The following is a 27,293-nucleotide window of genomic DNA, read 5'->3' as shown; positions in this document are numbered from 1 at the left end:
CTACTTGCCATCCCAACTACGGGAGTACTTGCCATCCCTTTTTTGATCAAACACTTAGCTACTTGGTGAGGTCTTGCACAATGGTAACATTGCATGATTGTTTGTGTAGCCATCGTGTTCATGTCCTGTCCTCCTCGTGGATTTGGGGTGGCTAAGTATACAGGGTATATTTGGTCGCCCTCCATCACATAGTGGCTTAAAATATGGGAGTGTGAATTCTTTGGTTCAAGAGGCTCAAAGGTGGTTCCCTCTCATAGCAACTTCCCCCTCATCACCTTCTTTAAAAATTTTTGTCAAAGTTAGCTGACTAATAGGGGTAACTTGAGGTAATGATGGTTGAGGTGGAAGTATAGGGGGTGGTAAGGGCATCTTTGGTACCCTAAGGATCTTTGCACCACTTACTAGCCTGATTGGGATGCGTTATGAAGTGCAAGTGCTGGCAAGGCCAACAGTTGCCTAGGGTTTGCTCGTAAGGCTTGGCAGGGTTGGGGATTAAGAAACTCTTTGTTGATATAAATTTGTAATTTCATGATTGCCCTATCTTTGGAAGTATGTGCAGTAAAGGGTGGTTTGGTGTCTCAGATGTGGACACTCCATGCTAGTATGGTTAGCTCGACAAATCGGGCACCACACTAGTTCCCTCTTTGGGGTAGAGATGGGGTTGACCAACTCGATCCCGGAAACAGCTAGCTATTTGACTTGTTGTCCCCGAGGTGGACTCCTTGCCTTTTCTGTCAGGATCTAGTGCTAGTTGTTTTGAAGGAGGCCTCTGATAGCACTCTTATAGTTCTCGTGTGAATGCATTCCCTTAAAGTTATCCTTGAAGTCTATAGCACTCTTGCATCATTGCCTTAAAGGAGGTATGGTCTAGGGAATACAAAGAATTATGTAAGGGTACATCATCGAGGCCTTCAAGAAATCTCCCAATTAGCCTTTCATCAGAGAGCTTATCTTTAGCACTACAATGGGAGTGGAGATACCTCAATCTATTGATGTAGTTCCAGATGGTTTCACCATCCTTTGTTTGACATTGACAGGACTCCATCAGGTTTCCTAATGGGAGTATCCAACTTTGAAGGCCTCTTTTAGGGTTTCAAAGGTGACCTTATCCTCTATCTTTACGGAGCTAAACCATTGGCCAACTTTGCCATCTAGGGTCACTCACCTTGACTTGATCATCCATATGGCTAAATGCTTCACAGATCTGATTAAACATCTCTAAGTGCGGTATGGGGTCTCCAGTTCCATCAAACTTGGTGATCAGCTTAGAGATGTTAGTGGGTTTGTTTGCTCCTGTTTGGGCCCTTATGCAGGCTGAGTTGGCATTGGCAATGTGATTTTGGCAGCTACCCCCTCCATATTTCAATAGCTATCCTTAACATTTTAGGGGATAGACCTGACTGGGTGTTGGTCAGGGTAAGATAGGTGGGGGGGAGCTAGGCCAGCAGGTAGATAATAGATCATTAGGGGTCCTTGTCTACGGAGGACCGGGTTGTGCTTCATATGGCCCCATATGGTATCTTGGGTATGCCCCACAAGGTGGGTACTACTGGTACATTGGTGCCCCAAGTTGATATGATGTGCCTGGGTAGGCCCTCTCTCTCTGTGATTGGACATCTTGAGCCCCTGGAGACCTGGTTCTTGTCCTGGGTTTAGCGCATGGCCCCCGAGACTGCTTGGTAGATGAGTTTTGGTTGGATTACTTTCACTTTTCCCCATCTCTGTTCTATGGTCTAGAGGTGGTGTGGGCTCTCTTTCGGGTTGGTGCTCCATGCCTCTATCCCTAGGAATTGGATTGCTTGATTGTGTTTTCCCAGGATAAAGCTTTGGAGTCTCGAAGCAAGGCTTCTTTGTGAATGGGTAGGGGATGTTGGGTCGTCTTGCTCTAGGGTAAGTGGTCTGTGACCCTCTATTCTTCATGCCTCAAAGTCTGGAGGAGTAGCTATATTGATATATAAAAATTTGGCCACACTACCTTTCTTATTATCTTTCAAAGCCTGAGTCTCAACCCACTTAGTACAATAATCTGTAGCCACCACAAGAATGTATATGTTCTGAGTATAGTTTGCTGGTGGATTCACCGGACCCACAAATTCCAGTGTAAGATTCCTCCCTCCATCTTTTGAGATATGTAAAGGTGTAAGAACCTCCCCTTCAGTCTCTATAATCATCCCCTAGTTCTCAATGCAAGAAAACATTGTTTTACCTTGTTTTGGTCTACAGAAAGAAAATATTCTAGAGAGAGGTAATATAGTTCTGAAATACTTTTGGATAAGTATTTTCTCCCAGTCAATAGGAAGAGATCCCCTGAAACAAAATCTTAAAAAGAGTTTTCCAATGTGTATTAGAAATTAATTGAATATGTGAATTGGATATCTTGGCCTAGGAGTATAAAATTTCAGAAAAAATCTTATTAAGGTCCAAAGAGTGTCAAGAAGGGCCAATAAGGTTAATCCAAGTGTTGGGATAAGAAAAAGGCAAAGAATATAAGAAAATCTCCCAAAAATGAGTAAATTCTCACATAAGATGAAGAGTTGACTAGTATAGGGTTTATTAGTTAAAAAAAGGGATTTTTTAGTTTAAAAAAAGAAATTTTTGACCTTAGAATGGGGAGAAAGGCTCATGAAGGAGGCGCCTAGCAATCACATCAAGAGGTATTTTTAAATTCAAAAAAGTGAGATATTTCATCTCTCCTCCTTCAAACCAAATAAAAAAAGTGAGCCAAACTAGTCTAAACTTGTTCACAATGGATCAAACTGGAGCAGGAAGTATCTAGATTCTAGTTGGACTTGGCTGGTGGCCTCCCTCACCTATAAATAGACCCCCATTCCTTTGTATTTTCATATTGGAGTAACTATATGCTAGTGTAAATTTCAGTTTATTATATTTCTATTATTGTGAAGCTTTGGAGCTTCATTAATCCTCTTCTTCTCTTAGAGCTTACCCTCTTTTACTTGGTGGCCAAGCTTCTTCTTTGAGGGCTTCACATTTCCCTAAAGAATCAAGCCAAAAACCAAGGGTAAACCTAAACAATGGTGTTTTTTCTAAATGGTAATCTTCTTCCCAACCCCTCTAATGCTTGGGAATAATTTTAATCTATGGGTTTTTCATTTAAAACCACGCTTTTATTGATTATTTTGTTAAAAATGGATTAATGCTAATCTTTTAAGCTTAACAGTAATTTTTTGATTTGTAAATCTCTCTTTTGGTAAGAATACTGACCTTTATTGGATTAACCCTTCTTGGAAGGATAGATCTTAGTCTCAATCTTATTTTCTTAACCAAATCTCTAGGCCTAATAAGCTAGAGATAAAGATTAAGCTTTTTTATGATTTTAAGCTAATTAAAATGAGGATTAGTTCATTTATGTTTGTTTTATGTTAGGAAAATTCATATTTATTTATTCTAAAGTGAAAGAGAGCTTGGGCTAATATTCTTATAATATGAAAGTTATATTGGGTACTTTTCTTAAATAAATAAGGTGCTTATGTTTATGTTTAAGCTTAGGCATATGCATAAACTAATTTTTAAGTTAAAAGTGTAATTTTAACCATTCTAATTTCATAGTAAACGCGGGGACACTATAGCAAAATTTTAACATTAGAAAATGAAGGATTTGCATAAACAAATTTTTATATTAAAAGTGAACTTTTGGGCATTCACATTTCGTAGAAAATGTGGGGAAAATATGGCATATATTTTATTATTTAAAAAAGGAAATTTATGCATAATGAATTCTATGCTAAAAGTGGAGTTTTGAGCATTATTCATTTGCCTGAAAAATAAAGAAGGTTATGCACAAATTTTCTAGATGAATTATGGAAATGATTATAAATATAATTCACTTAGATAAAAAATGGATGTGAATTATAAATATAATTCACATCTAAGTGAATTATATTTATAATGATTATAAATGTAATTCACTTAGATAAAAATGGATGTGAATGGATGTGATATAATTCACTTAGATGTGAATGGATGTGATTGGATGTGAGTTGATGTGGAAATGATGTGATTGGATATGAATTGATGTGCGATGATGTGATTGGATGTGTAAATTGATGAAAAACAGGTAGAGGGAGAGGAGACACACACACAAGAGCAAACCGTAATGTATTAATCTAACCCTAACTATAGAGGGAAGCAATGTCCCATCTCACACAATGCATAAAGCCATAATCCAAAAGCTACAACACACTACTTGTGTTGTGTCCACACACAGCTAACCCTAGCTACTGTCCACACACTATGACCAGCTGGACGTGGTCATTTATGTCTCACACATGTTACTACCTAACATGCCAGCACCACATAGTGCAACTGCTGGCACAAGCTGACATTAAGCTTGAATCTCAACAGCCCCTCTCAAGCTCATGATGTACTGCCATAGATGAAGATATAGATGATCTTGGGCTATCAAAGCTCTTAACACTCCCCCTCAAGCTCATCCCATGTACTCCCAACATAGTATGGAAGTACTCAAACTTCTCCCTGCTAAGTGGATTTGTAATGATGTCGGCGGCCACCTGCTCTCAGTCTTCATATACTACAAATCCACTATACCATCCAACACTTTCTCTCTCACAAAATGATAATGGACCTCTATATGTTTGGTCCACGCATGAAAAATTGGATTCTTGGCCAACTGTATGCTGCTCATGTTGTCACAATGAATGACAACCTTGCCATCAATAGGCTCACCCAAATCAGCCAAGAGACTCTTTAACCATACTCCTTCACATGTAGCTATGGCTACACCCCTGTATTCAACCTCCTCTGTACTAGATAAAGCAACAGTAGGTTTCTTCTTACTGCTCCAACTCACCACTGCACTTCCAAATGTAAAGGCATAACCACTAGTAGACCTCCTGTCAGACGAGCTACCTGCCCAATTTGCGTCTGTGTAGCCGTGTACATCGAAAGCCTTTACCATGCTGATAAAGAAGACCATAATGTGTAGTGGTCTTTACATAGCGCATAATGCGTCTCACTGCATCCAAATGAGGTTTTTTGGGGTTTTGCATAAATTGGCTTACTAGCCCCACAAGATAACTGAGATCCGCGCCAGGTCATGTGATAGTCATGTAAATAAGACTACCAACCATCTTTCTATACATAGATGGATCATCCAACTTTTCACCAAAATCAGCCCATAGCTTCACATTCTGCTCCAAAGGTGTACTCATTGGCTTACACCCTGTCATCCCATATTTTTTCAACATATCTAATGCATATTAGCATTGTACTAACCATGTCCCTGCATGATCTTTGATCACTTCAATCATCCCACGAAAATATCTCAATTCACCCAGGTCTTTCATATCAAACTGCCCACTCAATGCCTTCTTGACATGCATAACATTTGTAGCATGATCTCCTATGACAATCAAGTCATCCACATAGATGACAAGTAAGACAATCCCATGATCTATTTTCTTCACATAGAGTGAAGAATCTGCTGAAGAAACCTAAAATCCAAGGGAGATAAGATATCGGCTTATCTTATCACTCCAAGCACGAGGTGCTTCAAACCATATAATGCTTTCTTTAACCTGCATACATGAGTGGGGTACCTCGGGTGTACATATCCTTCTGGTTGTGCCATATAGACTTCCTCTTGTAAATCACTATTTAGAAATGCATTTTTCACATCCATATGATCCATTTCCTCTTGTAAATCACATATAGACTTCCTCTTGTAAATCACTATTTAGAAATGCATTTTTCACATCCATTTGATCCATTTCCTACAGCCATAGCAATGATTGCTCTCATTGTTCCCATCTTTGCGAGCTGGACTAAATGTTTCATCATAGTCCAAGCCTTATAACCCTTAGCTAACCAACCGCCCTTTATGGCGCTCAATAGAACCATCTGATTTGCATTGCACCTTATAAACCCATTTGCAACCAATGAAATTTTTGCCTTGTGGCAAGGCAACCAAATCCCAAGTTTCATTATTGACCAATGCTTCCATCTCAACATCAATTGCCTTCTCCCATACATGCTTCCCAATAGCTTCTGTATAGCATGTAGGTTCCACATGCTTCACCAAAGAGCTCATATATGCATAATGCATAGCAAAGTCACGATATGTCAACCTATCAACTGGATACCTGACCCTTTGGGATCTCCGCAATGCATGCGGATCACTCTGAACACCAACTAGCAAGTTCATCAAACACCACATCTCATGAGATAACTGTCAGGCGTTTTTCTGAAAGATCTTTTGGGCCTGTGTACATATGGATGCATGGCGTGTGTAAGGGTTTTGCCTGTGAATGCGTTGGCAGAGTGATTTTGTGGATGGTTTTGTTTTGAGGCCGGTCCTCAGCTCGAGTTGATATCAGCACTCGGTCGCTTGTTTGTGTACGTGTCCAAGTATACATGGACACTCGGAAGGTTGTGTGGAAGTGTATGGAAGCATGGGTAATTTAGAGATTATGGGCCAAGGTTGTCTTGGGCATGAGTGTGAAAGGAACATGATGGCCATCTTCAAAATAAATAAATAAAATAAGAAAAACATAGCCAGCCTGCTGGTGGTATGCGTGGAGCTTTAGGTGGCTGCCAACGCAAAGTCCAAAAGCTTGGCGAAGGTGGCTGGCATGGGTTGCAGAAAAAGGAAGTCGCCTTGTTTTGTGGGGTCTCTCGGATGCAGACAAGATGGGCGGGGGGTCGCTTTGCTGAGGGGGCTCTCTAGCGCACCTGAGGAGCGCAGTGTGGCACCTGCAGGTACATAGCAAAGAGAGACGCCGTTGTGGCGAAGTGTAGTGTGGCTGCAGGCTTGAGTGCAGTGGCTGGCGAAGACAAATAGGTGAAGAAAGCCATTGTGTAAGGCTGGGGGGTCCTCCTTTGTGAAGTACAGCCTCCCGTGTGAAAGAAGACGGCAACGCGTAGAGGCGCCCTGGTCATAGGCTGAGAAGTTTTCTGTGGAGGGCCTCCTTGTGAGGGGTAGCGCGGATAGGGCCATATGGGAACTGTGGAAGCACTGGCAGGCGTATGGGCTTGGCTAAGTGGAGGTGGCCGCCGTTAAGGTGACAGCGTGGTTGATAGAGGAAGAAGAGAAGCGCAAGGAGTAAAGAGGGCTGCTCTGCTAGTCGACAGTGGTGAGGCGAGCACAAGTGGACGTGTGGGCTGACGGGCTGACAGCGTTAGAGTAGTTGAAGCCGTTTGGGCTGCAAGCGTGGAAGACATGCGTGTTGGAGAAGGCAGAGGCTGGTGGGGCGCTGCCTGTGGGAAAGAAGCGGGTGCTGGCATCAAAGGGAGCTGCTAGCGAGGACAAAAGGGGAGCAGATAAGCTGCAGGTAACAGAGGGCTGGTGTGGGCCGCGTAAGTGAAGACTGGAATGGACAGAGAGCAGGGTGCCGAGTGAATCAGAGAGAAAGGTCGGTGTTGCTGCTGCCGACGACACATGCAGAGGTGATGGGTCACACGAGAGTTGAGGGTTAGCTGGTGTGGGCGCCTTTTGAAGTGAGAGTGGCCGGGTTCATTCTGGTGTGTATTGGTACAGCAGGCAGGCTAGAGGTTCGTGGTGATTGGGGATGTGGTGTATCCTCGGCAGTGACAGGTCTGAACCTGTGTATTTGTGGGTTGTGTGAGTAAAGCTTCTATGTTGGGAGAAGCTTGTAAAATGTTTTAACTGGAAATATATTGCTGGGTGTTTGCTTTGGTCTATGGTGCCCCTGTTTTATGCTGTCTGTCTGGCGTGGGTTGGGTGGTGAGTGCTAGAATTGTTCGAGCCGGTGGCTGGTGGTGCCCCCGTTCGTGTGTGTTATTCCAAGTTTGCGAGGTGGAAGGGCTATAGAGGCAGGCTTTTCTTTCTTTTTTTCACCTCACATCCTTCTGGTGCCCCCACTGAGGAGTTGCTCTGACATTGTTTGACTAAGGATAACTCTGGTATTGTTCATTGCCTGGAAGGGCGTGTGTCAGGGATTGGTACAGGTTGTCATGATGTGGTCTTATCCGGAGTTTCATGGCAGGAAGGGTGAAGATGTGTGTGACTTCTTGGAGCAGATGGAGCTGGCATGCATTAGCAACCATGTGACGGATGAAGAGCAGGTTCTGAAGCTGATAAGGATTTTCTTGAAGGGAGATGCCCGAAGCTGGCTCAAGGGTTTTGAAGCACAGTATGCTGGTGTTTTGACCTTGGACAGATTGAAGGAAGGCCTTTTGGAGCGTTTTCAGCAAGCGGAGGATCCTAGTGTGCTTTGGCAGGAGTTGAGCGTCTTGAAGCAGGTACATGGGCAATCACTGGATGATTTTGTGCAGGTATTTACATGTTTGTGGAGTAAGTGGTGTATGACATTGAAGCAGGAAGTTCCTCCAATGTTTCTGAAAGAAGAGCTTGTTTATTGATGGTTTGCTACCCCATTTGAAGGTCAGGGTTGAGTTAAAGAATCCCAGGTCATTTGATGATGTTGTTAGGATTGCTAGGGAAAAGGAAGGCAAGGTTTCGAAGCAGATGGAGATGGGTATTTATCCCTATGAAGGTGTTGTGTCTGTGAGAGATATGCAGGTAAATTTGGTTGAGGTGGATAAGAATCCTATGCAAAGCTTGATTAGACAGGAGCCTCAAAGGCCGATATAGGTACAAAGGGGGATGTTCTATATACCTGCTGATTTTTTTCCAAAGTCCTTTAAGCATGTGCAGGTGAATGAGAAGCAGGTGAAGGTGGATGAGAAGATTAATGATGTGATTGAAGCTAAGGATGTGCAGGTTGAAAAGCAGGATGAGGAGTTGCCAGTGGATTCTTCTTTGGATTTGGAGGTCATGGCTGTACATGACAGTGAGTTGGAAGGTTCTATTGGAGATCGTTTGGAGGATCTAGATGACATGCATGCACATGGAAGCAAAGAAGATGATGCCTTGGGATTGGCTGATGATAAGAAAGAAGAGGAGCTGGATATAGGATGCTTTGAAGATGATTCTTTGTCAAATTTTGCAAGGGAGGAGGATGGGGTAGAGACTTCTGATGAAGTGAAGATGGCATGTGATGCGGATGTGGAAAGTGTGGAGGAAGATCCTATTATTATGGATTTTCTTGGACAGCTTGATGGTGATATGGTACCTGCGATGAAAAGTATGGATTTTTTTCCATTGGGTGCATTGTGTGCTGGAGAGCCTTTGGACGATGATACCAGGGGGGTTGGCAACACTGAAGAAGGTATGCATGTTGATTTGGTTGATAAAGAGCGTTGTGAGGAGAGTAGTGTGCCTGAGGATGATATATGGGAAGTTGCTAGCCTTGATGAACAGGAGCCAGAGATGGAGATGGATGCTGATATGGTTGAGAGTGTAACAAAGGCTTCTTTGCGGATTGCTGAAATGCTGAAGGCAAAGTGCATGGATGACAAGGGTTCTGAGCCAGTTGAGCTGGATGGTTGTGAAGAGATGCTTGAACCAGTTAAGCTGGAAGTGCTGGTGGACACTGCTGATGGAGAGGATGTGGATTTTGGTGTGCAGAAAGGTCAAAATGCTGGAACTTGGCCTTCACAGGTGTTGATGGATTGGATGCTAAATGCTGGAATGCCACAAGTTTTGAAGATGAGGAGGGTTGTTGTGAGTGAAGAGCAAAGGCTTGAAGATCATGCTGTATGGTCAGAGTCTGTGAATGCTTATTAGGTGATGGACAGAAATGATTTTGTGGTGCATATGGTTGATGTTTGGTGTGCAGTGATGCAGCCATGGTGTTTCAGGGATGTTGGGAAATGGGATGGTGAATTGCTGTTTCCTTTTGATCTTGGTGGATAGCTATCGGACTTTGTTGAATGCTGCTGAGCATGAATGCTCTAGCAGATGGGGGGGTTGGCAAAGTATGTCATGCGTTTTTCTGAAAGATCTTTTGGGCCTGTGTACATATGGATGCGTAGCGTGTGTAAGGGTTTTGCCTGTGAATGCGTTGGCAGAGTGATTTTGTGGATGGTTTTGTTTTGAGGCCAGTCCTCAACTCGAGTTGATATCAGCACTCGATCGCTTGTTTGTGTACGTGTCCAAGTATACATGGGCACTCGGAAGGTTGTGTGGAAGTGTATGGAAGCATGGGTAATTTAGAGATTATGGGCCAAGGTTGTCTTGGGCATGAGTGTGAAAGGAACATGATGGCCATCTTCAAAATAAATAAATAAAATAAGAAAAACATAGCCAGCTGCTGGTATGCGTGGAGCTTTAGGTGGCTGCCAATGCAAAGTCCAAAAGCTTGGCGAAGGTGGCTAGCATGGGTTGCAGAAAAAGGAAGTCGCCTGGTTTTGTGGGGTCTCTCGGATGCAGACAAGATGGGCGGGGGGTCGCTTTGCTGAGGGGGCTCTCTAGCGCACCTGAGGAGCGCAGTGTGGCACCTGCAGGTACATAGCAAAGAGAGACGCTGTTGTGGCGAAGTGTAATGTGGCTCTGCAGGCTTGAGTGCAGTGGTGGCTGGCGAAGACAAATAGGTGAAGAAAGCCATTGTGTAAGGCTGGGGGGTCCTCCTTTGTGAAGTACAGCCTCCCGTGTGAAAGAAGACGGCAACGCGTGGAGGCGCCCTGGTCATAGGCTGAGAAGTTTTCTGTGGAGGGCCGCCTTGTGAGGGGTAGCGCGGACAGGGCCATATGGGAACTGTGGAAGCACTGGCAGGCGTATGGGCTTGGCTAAGTGGAGGTGGCCGCCGTTAAGGTGACAACGTGGTTGATAGAGAAAGAAGAGAAGCGCAAGGAGTAAAGAGGGCTGCTGCTGGTCGTCAGTGGTGAGGCGAGCACAAGTGGACGTGTGGGCTGATGGGCTGACAGCGTCAGAGTAGTTGAAGCCGTTTGGGCTGCAAGCATGGAAGACATGCGTGTTGGAGAAGGCAGAGGCTGGTGGGGCACTGCCTGTGGGAAAGAAGCGGGTGCTGGCATCAAAGGGAGCTGCTAGCGAGGACAAAAGGGGAGCAGATAAGCTGCAAGTAACAGAGGGCTGGTGTGGGCCGCGTAAGTGAAGACTGGAATGGACAGAGAGCAGGGTGCCGAGTGAATCAGAGAGAAAGGTTGGTGTTGCTGCTGTTGACGACACATGCAGAGGTGATGGGTCACACAAGAGTTGAGGGTTAGCTGGTGTGGGCGCCTTCTGAAGTGAGAGTGGCCGGGTTCATTCTGGTGTGTATTTGTACAGCAGGCAGGCTAGAGGTTCGTGGTGATTGGGGATGTGGTGTATCCTCGGCAGTGACACGTCTGAGCCTGTGTATTTGTGGGTTGTGTGAGTAAAGCTTTTGTGTCGGGAGAAGCTTGTAAAATGTTTTAACTGAAAATATATTGCTGGGTGTTTGCTTTGGTCTATGGTGCCCCTGTTTTATGCTGTCTGTCTGGCATGGGTTGGGTGGTGAGTGCGAGAATTGTTCCAGCCGGTGTGGCTGCCCCCGTTCGTGTGTGTTATTCCAAGTTTGCGAGGTGGAAGGGCTATAGAGGCAGGCTTTTCTTTCTTTTTTTCACCTCACAATAACCACTTGCCTAGTATGTGGATTGTAACATTTATATGCCTTGCGATTGTGTGCATACCCAACAAAAATGCACTTTTCTACCTTAGGATCCAACTTCTTTCTTCTCTCATCTGGCACATGCACATAAGCTATGCTACCAAACACTTTGAGGTGTCCAATGTCTGGCCTAAAACCTGTAAGACGCATCTCTAGCGTACTTCCATGTATGGTAGCTCTGGGTGTCTTATTAAGTACATACACCGCTATGGCCATGCTTCTGCCCAACAATAGTCTGGCATGCTATTTTCATTGAGCATTACCCTAGCCACATCACCAACAATGACTCTATTTTTCCTCTCAGAGCAACACCATTTTGCTGAGGTGTATACCTGCAAAGTTAGCTGCCTTCTTATGCCATTATTTCTCAAGAAATTCTCAAAAGCATGTGAGGTGTATTCAACACCTCCATCTGTACTCAAACATTTTATCCAAGAGCCATATTGCTTCTCTGCAAAAGCTTTGAAGTCCATAAACTTTCCCAACACTTCACTTTTCTCTCTGAGAAAGTAAATCTAAGTCATTCTGCTGAAATCATCAATGAATGTCACATAATACAAGCTGCCTTTTAATGGATGGGTTTTGAGCAGGACCCCATACATCACTATGAACTATCTCAAGTGGCGTGCTACTCATGTTGCCTTCTTTAGGAAGAAATGGCAACCTTGCTTGCTTTCCAAACTGGCAAGCATCACAGACATGCATATTCCCATCATACTTGAATCTAGGGAGCCCACCAACAATGCATATTCCCATCATACTTGAATCTAGGTAGCCCACCAACAATGCCTCTTGCTTGCATGTTCTTTAACCTTTGTATATTCACATGTCCAATCCTTTTATGCCACATTTCAATGTCCTGTACCACATTTCGGCTTTTAGAGAACATGGCCGATTTCAACTCAAGAATCCTATCATTCAACTTAAATAACCTGTCTTCTTTCTTGCCTTTGGCACTCTACATCCATTTTTGAAATACTCAACAAAGCAACCATGCTCATTGAAACAAACCAGTAAGCCTTGTTCAACCATTTGACCAAACTTTTTGTAATAGAAGGCACATACAAGACATCTACCATAGACTTTGTTTCACCATTGTCACCAATAGTACACTCCCAACATGAGTGATAGCATCACCTATCTCAGCCTTTCACATCCATTGGCTTCATATGTTCAAACCATTCACCATGACAAGTCATATGGTTTGATGCTCCAGAGTCTATATACCAAGTGTCATCACTGTCACCATGTGTCATCATAGATCCCACGACATGTTTAATATGGCAAACAAGTGATTTGCACTGCCATCATGGCTGTTTGATGCAAAATTTCCACCATTTGTATAACTTCCACCATGTTGTGCATAATTTCCACCATGTCAAGCTCTACCTCCTCTCAAATCATTTTGTTTGCGGTAACAATCACGTGCCATATGACCAAACTTCCCACAGTAATGGCATTCCACATTTTGCATAGATGCTTGTTGGCCTTGCCAACGTCCTCTTCCACACGAGGATTAGATATATATCCACACACGAGGATTACCTCTCTAGGATTATCTCTACCTCTCTAAGATGTATATCCACCACGACCACCTCTATCACCATATGAAGGCTGAAAATTCTGTTGTGGTGACCTATCCTGCCATCCACGACCATTACCATGACCTCGTGATGCAAATCTCCCCCTGCCTCTAAATCCCCTTTGTGAATAGAAAGCCTGATTCCTGCCATTATCATCATGGGGCTAGTAGATGCATCATGAAAAGAGTCACTGAGTTTGATTTCCTTAACAAGCAAGAGTGAAACCAACTCATCAAAATTTGGTAAACTTGTACTCCGAACAGAGATAGATGTATCAAAAGACTTGTACTCCTTGCCAAGACCACGCAAGGAAATGTCTACCAAATCATCATCAGGCATGGGGGCATTGATAGTTGCCAATGCATCTGCATACTTCTTTATCTCTTGTACATAATCATGAATACTCCTTCCTTTCCGGTTCACATTATGAATCTGTTGTCTCAACTAAGACTTACGAGCACTAGTATCTGTATCAAACAGCTTTACCAAAGTATCCCATGCATCCTTGGGATTCTGAGCATCATATATATGTATGAGTATAGCATCCAAGATACATATAGATAAGTAATGCAAAACTTTGTATGCTCTCTCTGACCATTCTTTATGAGCTACAACTTGTTGTTGTGTAGGTTGTTGGGGCATCTGCCGGCTCTGGCTCCACACCTGTAAGAAGATTCCAAAATCCTTTTCCTTTTAGAAAGCTTTTAATCCTGTACTTCCATGCCTGGAAGTTCTTTTTATCCAACTTCTCACCCACAATCTGCAAATACAAATAACATAGAGCTTAACTTGATTTATCAAGTAATTTGTGATGTGATCTACTATTTTCTATATCATTTAAAAGGTATTAGAATTGTTAAAAAACATACTATTTTATCCTCCACCACATCTACCATTTAAAATGCTCAAATTGTATGGATCTAGTGATGATTAGATTGGGAAAGATTAGTATAAGGTGGGTATAAGGTAAAATTACAAATCTAACGGTTGGATTTTTGTAGATTTACTTTGGAAAATTTGTTATGACTGTTAGAGGTCCATTAAATCAATTGTAATTTAATTCTAGAAAATTAAATATTGACTCTTTCAATCTAAAAACTCTAGGGATCAATACTCTTGTTGCCATGAAGTTAAAAAAAAATAGCTTAATTTGAGTATGGGAAGGTCCATTTTCAATCCTCCCAAGTGAAAATTCCCATATTGTGTCCACTCTCCCCTTTTCAAGTCTAAAACCAATCCTAGCTAGGTTTGGAAATCTAGGCTTGGTAAACTTCAAAGCTTAGGTATCATTCCATGTGTGAGACTTGGGTAGGCACAAATCTTATATATGCATGCCACTTTATGTCCACATGAGCTTCGAGAGGATCCACATAAGCAGCTTGCCACCTCCACCCTCCATGTCAACATGGTCAACCTAGTTGACTCCCCACCTCATCATCCTAGTCATCATTAATGCCACATCTTCTTGCCACCTTTGCATGCCACCTCACACTTGGTGCATGGCATGCCACATCATGGAATTGCCACATCAACCATAATAGTGCCACATGTCAAGAGAATGCCGCGTGTCATGCACGCATGTGACACGTGGCACCTCCTTCCCACCTCTCCTTTTTTTTAAAAAAATATATTTTTGAAAAAGTTAATTTAGTAATTTAGAGAAATAGAATATAGAATTTTAAATAATAAAATATATATAACTTATTAAATAAAAGAATTTAAAATCACTAATTTTAAAGGATTATATTTTGGAATTAGATCAATAATATTATTATTAAAGTTTATATTATTTAATTTAAAAAATAAATTTTTTAATTTAATATTTCTTGAAAATTTTTTATGTAGAATAAACCTTTGAATAAAATTTAAAAAAAATACTTTATTAAAAAAAGTAGTTATATAATTATAAAATAAAAGATATATTTAAAGATATATTTATATATCTAGTAATGATAAATATTTAGACTTGTTAATAAATATTATTAATAATATTGATTTTTAAGTGGATAATAGTTTATCTTTAATTATCTTTATGTTTATCTTAATTATCCAATCAATCTTAGATAGGAAATCTAATGAGATTTGAAGTGGATAACCTATTTTTCCTATATAATCACACATCTCTAGTACTATCCCACACTTATCTCTAGTACTATCCCATCATTGAGCCTTTATAATATTTTCTCTCTTAGCTTCCTTGAGAATGGGTTCTCAAAGTCGTAGGAGTCGGAAACGTGATATAGGACTAGACTTCCCCCCGTCCACCAAGTTCAAGAGGAGGAGAGGAGAAGGGTAGCTCATGAGAGAAAGAGAGAGTGGAGAGCACGTCAACGAGAAACACCTTCCGTTGGCGATGATCCAAGCCTTGCTCCTCCTCTTCCACTTCCTCTTCCTTCGCCCTCTTCCCCCCCCACTACCCCTTAGTTTAGATAATCCACATGAACCCGCCCTTCCTGAGTTCCCTTCTCTTCTACAAGAACCCACCCCCTCCTTTGGGTGCCCTTCGTGTGGATAGGAAAGAACTATCAAAGTCAGGGGCACATCGTCATGCTCATGCAATCTTCCATTCCTATTTCAAAGACCTCACGCCTTCATCACAGGCATGTGTGCTTGATGCTTTGATTGATCTGCCCAACATGGCCAATTGCAGGGCGCTTTCTGACATTGGAGGTCGAAGAGAGAGGAGAGCTGGCATGGCGGTGCTACAAAGTGTTCATCGTCATTCCTATATAGTTAACAAGAAGAGGAACTTTGCGGACGCTTTGGCTACTCGACGGGCTATTGTGGCAGCCATAAGTAGCTCCCAAATGAAGAGTAAGGTTAGTGCCACATCTCGCATCCTTTCCATAGCACCACACGCACTTAGAGTTGGGTCTATTAGACGACAAAGTTTAGATGCCAATGAGGTTGGTGCTTTGTGGGCGAGTAGTGGTCGTGTAGCTAGGCATGATCGCCTACTAGATGAAACCACTAGAACCTTGATAGAAAGTTTTTGGGAGGAGAATTGTCGTGCCTCGCCATTTTTCAAGAAAGCTTTGCGTAAGAGAGTGACAAGAGGAGTGTTTATTGATCACGGTGCTTGCTTTCTTGAAATGACCCAAACTGAGTTGTATTCTCACTTTCTGGCTTCGTATCCAGAGCTTAAAATTGGGCAAAGGTCGTTTAAGGGGTGTAAGCCTTGGTTTGTGAGGTACTCACACGTCAGCATGACACATGTTGTATATGTTGAGTTCAAACTTTTTTATGATGTGTTCCGTTCTCTTAGTGGGCATAGAGAGTTGCCTCGTAGTCCTCGTGATTTCATCCACTCTCTTTTGTGTGCACACACGGAGGATGCCCAGTTCCATAGGATGCCTTGTGTGGAGAGCAATTGCACATCATGTGGTTCACTTGCATATCTACAGATGGTAGATCTTGATGCAAGTGACCAAGAGATAGTGGCATGGCAACATTATGAGTATGTGACACACCAGCTCCAGAGTGGTGGTGGGACAGTCTAGGAAGTTGTAGCTCGTGGACAAACATACACCACGTTGTCACTTCACAGCCACATTTAGGGAGCAGATCTACCCCTATATACGGCACAGTCATTGTGCCAAGTGGTAGGATCGTCAGTTCCGAGCATGCCTGGCAGAGTTTCCTATTGGTGTGGTCATCTCTGTGATTGATTTTGCAGAGAACTACACCTTCACACCTTTTCAAGAGATACAATCTGAGTATTACTTCTCAGAGCAGGTAATGGTTATATTTCATAATATTTGTTTTGTGTTTGAGCTACATTACTTATTTGATTTTTTGTGTCCTAAACGTCTGTATTGCTTACCTCACCAGGTTGCTATTATGGTCCACATTAGCTATCGACATGCAGAGGCTCATGTAGACGGGATAGCAAGTACCCCCGAGACCCGTGTCATTATTCGAGAGTATCATTTCTATATCAGTGATGATCGTTCACATGATGCACATTTTGTGCAACACTATTTTCGTCTCCATGATGATTTTTTAGGAGATTGTGGGATCATACATGGCCAGCGAGACGGGTTTGGTCGGATGGTTGTGGAGCACAGTTGAAGCGACAATTCTATTGGCTCTACAGGTAGTACTTATGGTTGTGGAGCACAGTTGAAGCAACAATTCTATTGGCTCTACAGGTAGTACTTATGGTTCTCTTTTATATTTGCAATTAAACTAAATTCACTAGAACATCTTAAAGAAAACAATAACTAAGACTATCTTTTATGGATTTATAGGTGGCATGTGTAGTCTAGTATCCCAGTGATTTGGTCATTCTTTGAGACTGGTCACGGGAAGGGAGAGCATGATGGTGCAGGCGCATGTGTGAAACGTGCCTTGAGGCATCATCGGCAAGATGCTCAGCAATTCAGAGATGCGGGCCACGTAGTCGAGTGGTGCTCCCAACATTTGTGTGGGAGTGCAGCATCATCGTATCCCAAACATGATGCTCGGATTATCAGGAGATTTTTTTGGCATGTGGATGGTGGCATGATTGACCGTAGAGCCTCCCATGATTGTAACATAGTACCTGGCACCTTGGGCTTACATTCCATCAGGAGCACGTGCATGGCAGCCCCCACGATTTACACACGACGGTTTGCATGCTTCTGTGGAGCATGTATGGATGGTGATTGGTCACATTGTGCCTTGAGAGGATGGGAAGATGCATGGATACAGACATTCCTCTCCCCCAAGCATCCTTCACATCCAGTGTTGTCTGATGAGCACACAGGTCCTGCGTTCATGGTCAGTTATGATGACCTGACAGATTTGCTACAGTGAAAAGATGCAGGGGGGAAGAGAGCTTGAGCTCTTGCAAGCACACACACACACACTCACAAACCCTAATAGAGAACACACAAGGTGAGAGGCTGAAAATCTTCTTCTTCTCTACTCAACACTCAACACACCATATACAAGAATAAGAGTACACTGTAATATGGAAGGTACTCAACCAATACATACACGGGTTCTCTATAGTGTGAACCCGACTAAATGAGCTGGCGCTATAACTATGCCAGTCTCTAGAAAGGCTGTCACACAGCCTGTCATCCCACTGGCCGCATATCTCCCAAGATCTCACCAACCATGCCAGTGGTGTAAGTGTGGGGCCTATCCCCCAGGCGGGTCATCAGTGGCCACCGCCTCACTAGACGAGCTCGATATCTCAACACTCCCCCTCGAGCTCAACTCCATCTCATGTACACCAAGCGAAGCCCTGAATCTGCGGAGCTTCTCTGTACCCAATGCTTTGGTGAAGATGTCAGCTACCTGATCCTCTGTGCTGACATAAACAAGGTCAAGGTCTCCTCCCAAGACCTTCTCTCTGACGAAGTGGTAGTGGACCTCTATGTGCTTCGTACGAGCATGAAAGACTGGGTTCCTGGCCAACTGTATACTGCTAATGTTGTCACAGAAAATGACAACTTGTCTATCCACTGATAGACCCAAATCTGCAAGTAGCTTTCTCAACCAAGCTACCTCACATGCTGCCATAGCAGCTCCTCTGTACTCGGCCTCTGTACTCGATAGAGCAACCGTAGGTTGCTTCTTGCTGCTCCAAGTCACAGCAGCACTCCCCAAAGAAAACATGAATCCACTGGTAGATCTTCTATCTGAGATACTACCGGCCCAATCAGCATCTGTGTACCCATGTACACATATCTCTGTCCCAGTCTCATAGAATAGTCCACAATGCAAAGTAGACCTCACATACCTCACTATGCGTCTCACAGCATCCAAATGCGGTTTCCGTGGAACCTGCATAAACTGACTCACCAACCCAACAGCATAGCTCAAATCTGGTCTGGTGATCGTCATGTAGATCAAACTTCCTACTATGCTCCTGTACATAGTAGGATCCTCCAAGATCTCTCCTGAATCTGCACTCAACTTGCCATTCTGATCCAATGGCACAGAAATAGGCTTACAGCCTGTCATACCATACTTGGACAACATGTCCAAGCCATACTGTCTCTGCAGTAATCCTATACCATGTGGTGACCTAATCACCTCAATGCCCAAGAAATATCTGAGCTCCCCCAGATCCTTCATCTCGAACTTCTGTCTAAGCAAGATCTTTACATCAAAGATCTCTGCATCATGGTCCCCCGTAATGATCAAGTCATCTACATAGATGACAACAAGCACAACCCCTCTATCACCATGTCTCACATACAATGAGAAATCTGCATTGGCTACATGAAAGCCAATAGTGACAAGATATTCAGAAATCTTGTCAGACCATGCTCTTGGTGCTTGCTTTAAGCCATACAAGGCTTTCTTCAACCTGCAAACATGCTCGGGGTGACCCACATCCTCATAACCAGGTGGCTGCAACATATACACCTCTTCTTGCAAATCCCCATGCAAGAATGCATTCTTTACATCCATCTGATGTAAAGACCATTTCTTTGACGCAGCCACTGCTATCACAACTCTCACCGTTGCCATCTTGGCAACTGGGCTGAAAGTTTCCTCATAATCAATCCCATATGTCTGCGCATATCCTTTGGCTACCAATCTAGCCTTGTACCTGTTTATGCTCCCATCACTGTTATGTTTAACTTTGTACACCCACTTGCATCCAATGGCTTTCTTGCCTTCTGGCAATTGCACTAAATCCCAAGTTTCATTTCCATATAGTGCATCCATCTCCTCATCCATAGCTTTCTCCCAACACACATTTCCAATAGCCTCATCAATGCATGTGGGCTCAACAACCTGCACAACCTTTGCCATATATGCATAGTGATGTGCCACATAACCATCATATGTAAATCTCTGCACAGGGTTCTTCACTCTCCCTGATCTTCGCAGCTTTTCATTCATGGCTTCCATAGCCTTCTTTACACCAGGTGTTCTCATAGCTGGGATCCCAAGCTCCTCATCAAGGCTCATATCTGAGCCACTAGACTCTCCATCAACATGAGAATGCCCTGCAGAAATGTCAGGCATACCAAGGGGCTCAACCATTTTCTCTTTTCCTTTACGTGATGTACTAATCACATTTGCAGGGCTAGTATTATGACGTAGCCTGCCACTCCATTGTCTATCAACAGACCCACTAGATGAGGACTCTCCTGGTCCACTCAAAGACTGTGATTGCTGACCTGCATTCTGTGCAACCACACTTCCACTCAAATCAGCCCCAACAGCTTCTTTTTCAGCAGCATACCAGCTGCTCATCTCATCAAAGACGACATCTCTGCTTACCCTCAACTCACGTGTAGTAGGGTTATAACACCTGTATCCCTTTTGCTCAAGGGAATATCCAATGAACACACATTTTTCAGCTTTCGGATCCAGCTTAGTTCTCAGCTCATCTGGCACATGCACATATGCAATGCATCCAAAGACTTTCAGATGAGACAAATCTGGTTTTCTGCCAGTAAACCTCTCCTCTGGGGTTACATCATGTATGGCTGCAGTTGGAGTCCTGTTCATGATGTATACTGCTGTAGAAACAGCCTCAGCCCAATAGCAATGTGGCATATTCTTCTCTTCCATCAATGCTCGCGCAATCTCAGCAATGTGCCTGTTTTTCCGCTCAGCAACTCCATTTTGCTGCGGAGTGTATCTGCATGTGAACTGTCTCCGAATACCATTCTTCTTTAAGAATTCAGAGAACTCATTGGAGAAGTACTCTCCCCCTCCATCTGACCTTAGGCACTTTACATATTTTCCTGTTTGCTTTTCAACCAAAACTCTGAAATTCTGAAAGTGAGTGAACACTTCACTCTTCTCCTTCATGAAATATACCCACACTTTTCTTGTGTGGTCATCAATGAAAGTGACATAGTACCTGCAGCCTCCCATAGACACGGTCTTCGTAGGACCCCATACATCTGAATGCACAACATCTAGTGCATTTCTGCTCACATATCTGTTACGTGGAAACACATGCTTTGTTTGCTTCCCAAATTGGCATGCTTCACAGATTTTATGCATACCTTCCACTTTAAATTTTGGCAGCCCTGTCACAATTCCTTTTGTCTGCATAGACTTCAATCTCTGCACATTCACATGACCAATCCTTTTATGCCATATGTCTGTGTCTGCAACAACTCCTGAACCATTTGCAAACATCGCAGCACTCATCTCAGGCATGTCTACATCCAACGTAAACATTCTGCCCACTCTGTTGCCTTTTGCAACCAACCTGCACTTGTCTTTGAAATCTTCAACATAACACCCATCAGGGTTAAACCGAACCTGCAAACCCTGCTCAATCATCTGGCCAACTGAAACCAGATTCTTTGTTATGTTCGGTACATGAAGTACATCTGCAAGGTACTTCACTTTGCCATCCTGCATAGACAATGGCACATCTCCAATGTGGGCAATTGGATGAGCAGTGTCATCCCCTGTTTCCACAAAACCTGGTCTTTCCGGGTTTTTCATCTCCTTGAACCACTCTCCATGACTCGTCATGTGGTTCGAAGCGCCTGAATCTACATACCATACATTATCTTTCTGTGCTGCATCAACATTTTTAGACATGGCATTCACGACATGCTGCATGACAAACAACCTTTCATTATCCTCATTATTTCTGCTTGAGGATGCATAGTTGTTTTGCTGCACTTTCCCATTTTGCATGTCAGCCTGCTTCTTATAACATTCTGACTGCACATGTCCAGTCTTACCACAATAATAGCATTCACGTGCATCATTATATTGCCTTTGCCAATTTCCACGGCCTCTTTGACTCCCCCTGCCTTTGAATCTGCCTCTTCCACCTGCGTGTTGTTGTTGTTGTTGATTCTGGGACTGTTGTTGTTGTTGTTGCTGCTGCTGGCCATAATTCTGATTACCTGTTCGGCCACCTCCTTGACCGCGTCCACGGCCTCCTCTACCTCGTCCTCTTCCTGAACTCGTGTAGAAGGCCTGTTGCTCTGAACTATTTTTGCTTTGTGAAGTCTGTTGGTCCTCACCCAAGCTCTTCTCTTCGATAATCAGCATAGACACCAAATCTGTAAAGTTGGGAATGTTTTCCCGAGTCTGAATAGACGTCTTGAACGCCTTGTATTGTGGCCCGAGACCACGTAGACAGACTTCCACCTTGTCATCATCATCTACTGACACACCAATAGATGCAAGGGATTCCACAATACCCTTTATCTTCAATGCATAGTCATTCACAGACATGCTCTTTTTCTCCACAGTATGAAGCTCATTCTTCAACTGTATCTTACGTGCCTTGGTATTTGTTTCATAAAGCTTTACCAAGGTGTCCCATGCCTCCTTGGGGGACTTGGCATCCTGAATGTGCCCAATCATGGTGTCCTGTATACTAATGGAAAGCCAATACATAACCTTCCTGGCTCCTTGGTTCCAGTCTTTAAACTCTTTTACATCTGCAGAGCAGTCGGATTTATATCCGGTATCTCCGGTGCCTCTTCATGCTCACCTTCTATGTAGTCCCAATAGCCTTTTCCCATCAGGAAATTAGTCAGCCTGAACCTCCAAGCATGGAAGTTATTCTTGTCCAGCTTTTCAGCCACAATCTGTGCTATGCCATCATTAGACATCTTGCCAAACACACAATTTTACCAGAAACTGCACTCTGGTTTTTCTGCACAAATGCTGTATTTTCTGCACAGCGGTACTGTAGTACTCTCAAATGTCACAACCAGTGACTTCAATGCACATACATACACCCAATGCAACTGTAGACCTCTTTGCAGCACCCACAGTGTCTGCACAGTCAATCTGTTTTCCTGCAGTTCTTAAAACAAAGTTCTGCAGAGAATCGATGACTTACCCGCAGTGCTCGAAATCGCCTGCTTTCTGAAAAACGGAGGTCCAGACGCGCCCGAAACGCGTTTTCTGCCCGAAAATTGGAGTCCAAAGGACTGTATAGTTGCCCTGTAGCTTTACTCCCGCGAAGAAAGCTCCTCAATCAGAGATCGTTTGCCGGTGCCTCCCGTAGAGCTCCCGACAAGGGTGTAGTCACCAACACAATAGGGAAGAGTAGTTGAAGCTCTTACCCTCGTACCGCTTCTTGTGGTTCTCTTGCTTGCAGCTCAGCCCTTAGCACGAACCAGGCTCTGATACCATGAAAAGATGCAGGGGGGAAGAGAGCTTGAGCTCTTGCAAGCACACACACACACACTCACAAACCCTAATAGAGAACACACAAGGTGAGAGGCTGAAAATCTTCTTCTTCTCTACTCAACACTCAACACACCATATACAAGAATAAGAGTACACTGTAATATGGAAGGTACTCAACCAATACATACACGGGTTCTCTATAGTGTGAACCCGACTAAATGAGCTGGCGCTATAACTATGCCAGTCTCTAGAATGGCTGTCACACAGCCTGTCATCCCACTGGCCGCATATCTCCCAAGATCTCACCAACCATGCCAGTGGTGTAAGTGTGGGGCCTATCCCCCAGGCGGGTCATCAGTGGCCACCGCCTCACTAGACGAGCTCGATATCTCAACATACAGGTGGGTGATGTATTTGCTGTTATTGCCAATGAGGGAAATAGCGAGGGAGTAGACTACTATCTGATGAGTTGCACTAGGCCAAAGTGCATCCTTGACCAGGATGATCATGGGTTTTCTTATGACGCCCATAGCATGATTGTGGCAGGCCGGTTCTACCAGCAGATTCGACTTCATCGGGGGAGTCTTGAGTTCCAGCAGTGGAAGTGGGAGTTAGAGGCATTTCAGTTCTCTCATCTAGTGGTTGCTACCAGGCTTACTCTTGATCGAGTACAGAGCCGAAAACACAGTTCTCACCCTCGTTTTTGGCTTTGAGTGGATGACCATGAGAGCATTTTAGAGCAGTTGAGAGCTAGAGAGGGTGCTCCTGACTAGATCTCTATCTTGATAGTGACTAAACTCGGACTAGCTGGGTTAGCTCACTTACATTGTACTTAGATTTTTTGGGAGTGACTAATCTCAGAATAGTTGGGGTAGCTCATTTTCAAAATACCTTGATCTTTTGAGTTAGTGGCTAAACCCAGAGTGGCTGTGTTAGCTCACATTCTGATGTACTTAGTTGATGTTTATATCATTATGAGTTTTCTCATTATTGAGGATCATTGCATTTTAGTTGATGTTCATGGTTTTTTGATTTTTTAACACTTTGGCTATCATATCGTTTGTTGAAAATCACCTTCACCATGTCCCCTCTACATGTTTGCAAAGTTTGGTCCCCATCGCAGCATGTTTGGGTACGATGGTATGGGGAAGGCCCGGATTTTCCATGGCCTCTTAAGCACCAAGAGACTTGAAAAATCCACACTGGGTGCTAATTACCAATCCAAACATGCTCCGATTGTGACCAAACTTTGCAAGCATGTGGGGGTGGGTCCCTCCCACATGCTTGCAAAGTTTGGTCACCATCCGAGCATGTTTGGGTACGATGGTATGGGGAAGGCCCGGATTTTCCATGGCCTCTTAAGCACCAAGAGACTTGAAAAATCCGCACTGGGTGCTAATTACCAATCCAAACATGCTTCGATGGGGACCAAACTTTGCAAGCATGTGGGGGTGGTCCCCCACACATGCTTGGAAAGTTTGGTCCCCATCGAAGCATGTTTGGGTACGATGGTATGGGGAAGGCCCGGATTTTCCATGGCCTCTTAAGCACCAAGAGACTTGAAAAATCCGCACTGGGCGCTAATTACCAATCCAAACATGCTCCGATTGTGACCAAACTTTGCAAGCATATGGGGGTGGGGTCCCCCCCACATGTTTGTAAAGTTTGGTCCCCATCCGAGCATGTTTGGGTACGATGGTATGGGGAAGGCCCGGATTTTCCATGGCCTCTTAAGCACCAAGAGACTTGAAAAATCCGCACTGGGCGCTAGTTACCAATCCAAACATGCCCCGATTGTGACCAAACTTTACAAGCATGTGGGGGTGGGTCCCCCCCACATGCTTGCAAAGTTTGGTCCCCATCAAAGTATGTTTGGGTACGATGGTATGGGGAAGGCCCGGATTTTCCATGGCCTTTGAAGCACCAAGAGACTTGAAAAATCCACACTGGGCGCTAATTACCAATCCAAACATGCCCGGATTGTGACCAAACTTTTCAAGCATGTGGGGGTGGGTCCCCCCCACATGCTTGCAAAGTTTGGTCCCCATCGGAGCATGTTTGGGTACGATGGTATGGGGAAGGCCCGGATTTTCCATGGCCTCTTAAGCACCAAGAGACTTGAAAAATCCGCAGTGGGCGCTAATTACCAATCCAAACATGCCCGGATTGTGACCAAACTTTGCAAGCATGTGGGGGTGGGTCCCCCCACATGATTGCAAAGTTTGGTCCCCCCCACATGCTTGCGTGTGGTCCCCCCCACATGCTTGCAAAGTTTGGTCCCCATCGGAGCATGTTTGGGTACGATGGTATGGGGAAGGCCCGGATTTTCCATGGCCTCTTAAGCACCAAGAGACTTGAAAAATCCGCACTGGGCGCTAATTACGAATCCAAACATGCCCCAATTGTGACCAAACTTTGCAAGCATGTGGGGGTGGGTCCCCCCCCACATGCTTGCAAAGTTTGGTCCCCATTGGAGCATGTTTCGGTACGATGGTATTTGGAAGGCCCGGATTTTCCATGGCCTCTTAAGCACCAAGAGACTTGAAAAATCCACACTGGGCGCTAATTACCAATCCAAACATGCTCCAATTGTGACTAAACTTTGCTTGCATGTGGGGGTGGGGTCCCCCCACATTCTTGCAAAGTTTGGTTCCCATCGGGGCATGTTTGGGTACGATGGCATGGAGATTTTCAACAAACAATATGATAGCCAAAGTGTTAAAAAATTTAATAAAATCAAGAACATCAACTAAAATGTAATGATACTCAATAACGAAAAAACTCATAATGATATAAACATCAAATAAGTACATCAGAATGAAAATGAGCTACCCCAGCTAGTCTGAGGTTAGTCACTGCCCATAAATCTAAGTACAATGTAAGTGAGCTAACCCAGCTAGTCTGAGTTTAGTCACTATCAACGACAACCCAATCAAAATCGTCATCTATGACTGTCGGTTGACGAGCGTCATCTCTAACTGTCGATTGACGACGAGCGTGTCGAGGCTGCTGTGCACGTCGAGGAGGCTGTGCCGACTACGGGGGTCGTCGAATGTCTGCAGGGGAGGTCTGCCTCAAAGGCAGGATCGTGAGCTGGTGCCGGTGTACTCGGGAGCTCACGAGTCCCAAAAGCTGCTATAGCCCTCTCCCTCTCTCTATGTCGTGCTAATGCAAGACGTCTCTATCTGTAAACCCAAAATCTATAATTTGCTATGGTACGTGTCTGCCACTCTGCTCGTGTAAGCTCCTCTGCAGTAAGGACACGCTGCTCATGAGAAGCAGCACTGCTGCTAGCACCATCACCCGCCGAGGTGCCACTACTAGGACCAGCACCACCCACACGCTCGTATGTTGTGATCTGGCTCTCGTGTAGGAGTCTCTGGTATGCATCAAAATCATGTGAGCTCCACTCAATCTCTGGAGGCACCTCAGGCTCCTGATCTCTATCATCGAAGGCGTCGAGCCCCAAGTCAATAGCTGATGTAAAATCAATAGGCCTGCCAGTCCTAGCATCTACTCGAACGAGGCCTGGGTGAAGATCATCAATGCCCAAAACTCTGTATGTCGCTAGGTCGACACGTGCACGACAAGAGGGACATGCTGAGAAGCGTACTAGCTCCTGGGTGATGCAAGACAAATGGAAAAAATGTCGACATCCCAGGGCATATCCACCAGTAGTGTCAATGTCCTCGATACATAGAGCACAGCACGCATCACATAGGAAGGGTGGTGCATCCTGAGGGAGAGGTCATCGAAAAACCTCTGTAAAACAGGCCGTGGATATAAAGGTAGGTAAGGCACTGTCACGTCCGAGGATCTGCGAAGCTCTCGAACATGTAGCATCAACTGCTCTGCCCTATGCTGGGCAATCCGCTCCATAATCTGGTGATGCTGCACCTCAGCTCTAGAGCTCTCTACCTCGGTCCGAGCCTACGCAAAAAAGTAAAGCATAAAAATAATTGATTAGTCTCTCTCATTAGGTATTACTTAAAGAAATTTATAACTTAGGACCTTAATTATAACTCTTTTACGTGCAAGAGAAACCTACCTGCTGGATGTCAGACTCTCTTAGATGCCGTGCCTCTATAGTAGCTACCTCTGTCGTCTGTAATATAGCACTAAGGCGGTCAATCTCCGCTCTCGCCTCTAC

Source organism: Cibotium barometz, chromosome 15, assembly GCF_041138505.1.
Source record: "Cibotium barometz isolate CiBa-2024 chromosome 15, ASM4113850v1, whole genome shotgun sequence".
In the NCBI taxonomy this organism is placed as follows: domain Eukaryota; kingdom Viridiplantae; phylum Streptophyta; class Polypodiopsida; order Cyatheales; family Cibotiaceae; genus Cibotium; species Cibotium barometz.
The sequence above is the reverse complement of the archived record's forward strand: the minus strand, read 5'-3'. Positions refer to the sequence as shown.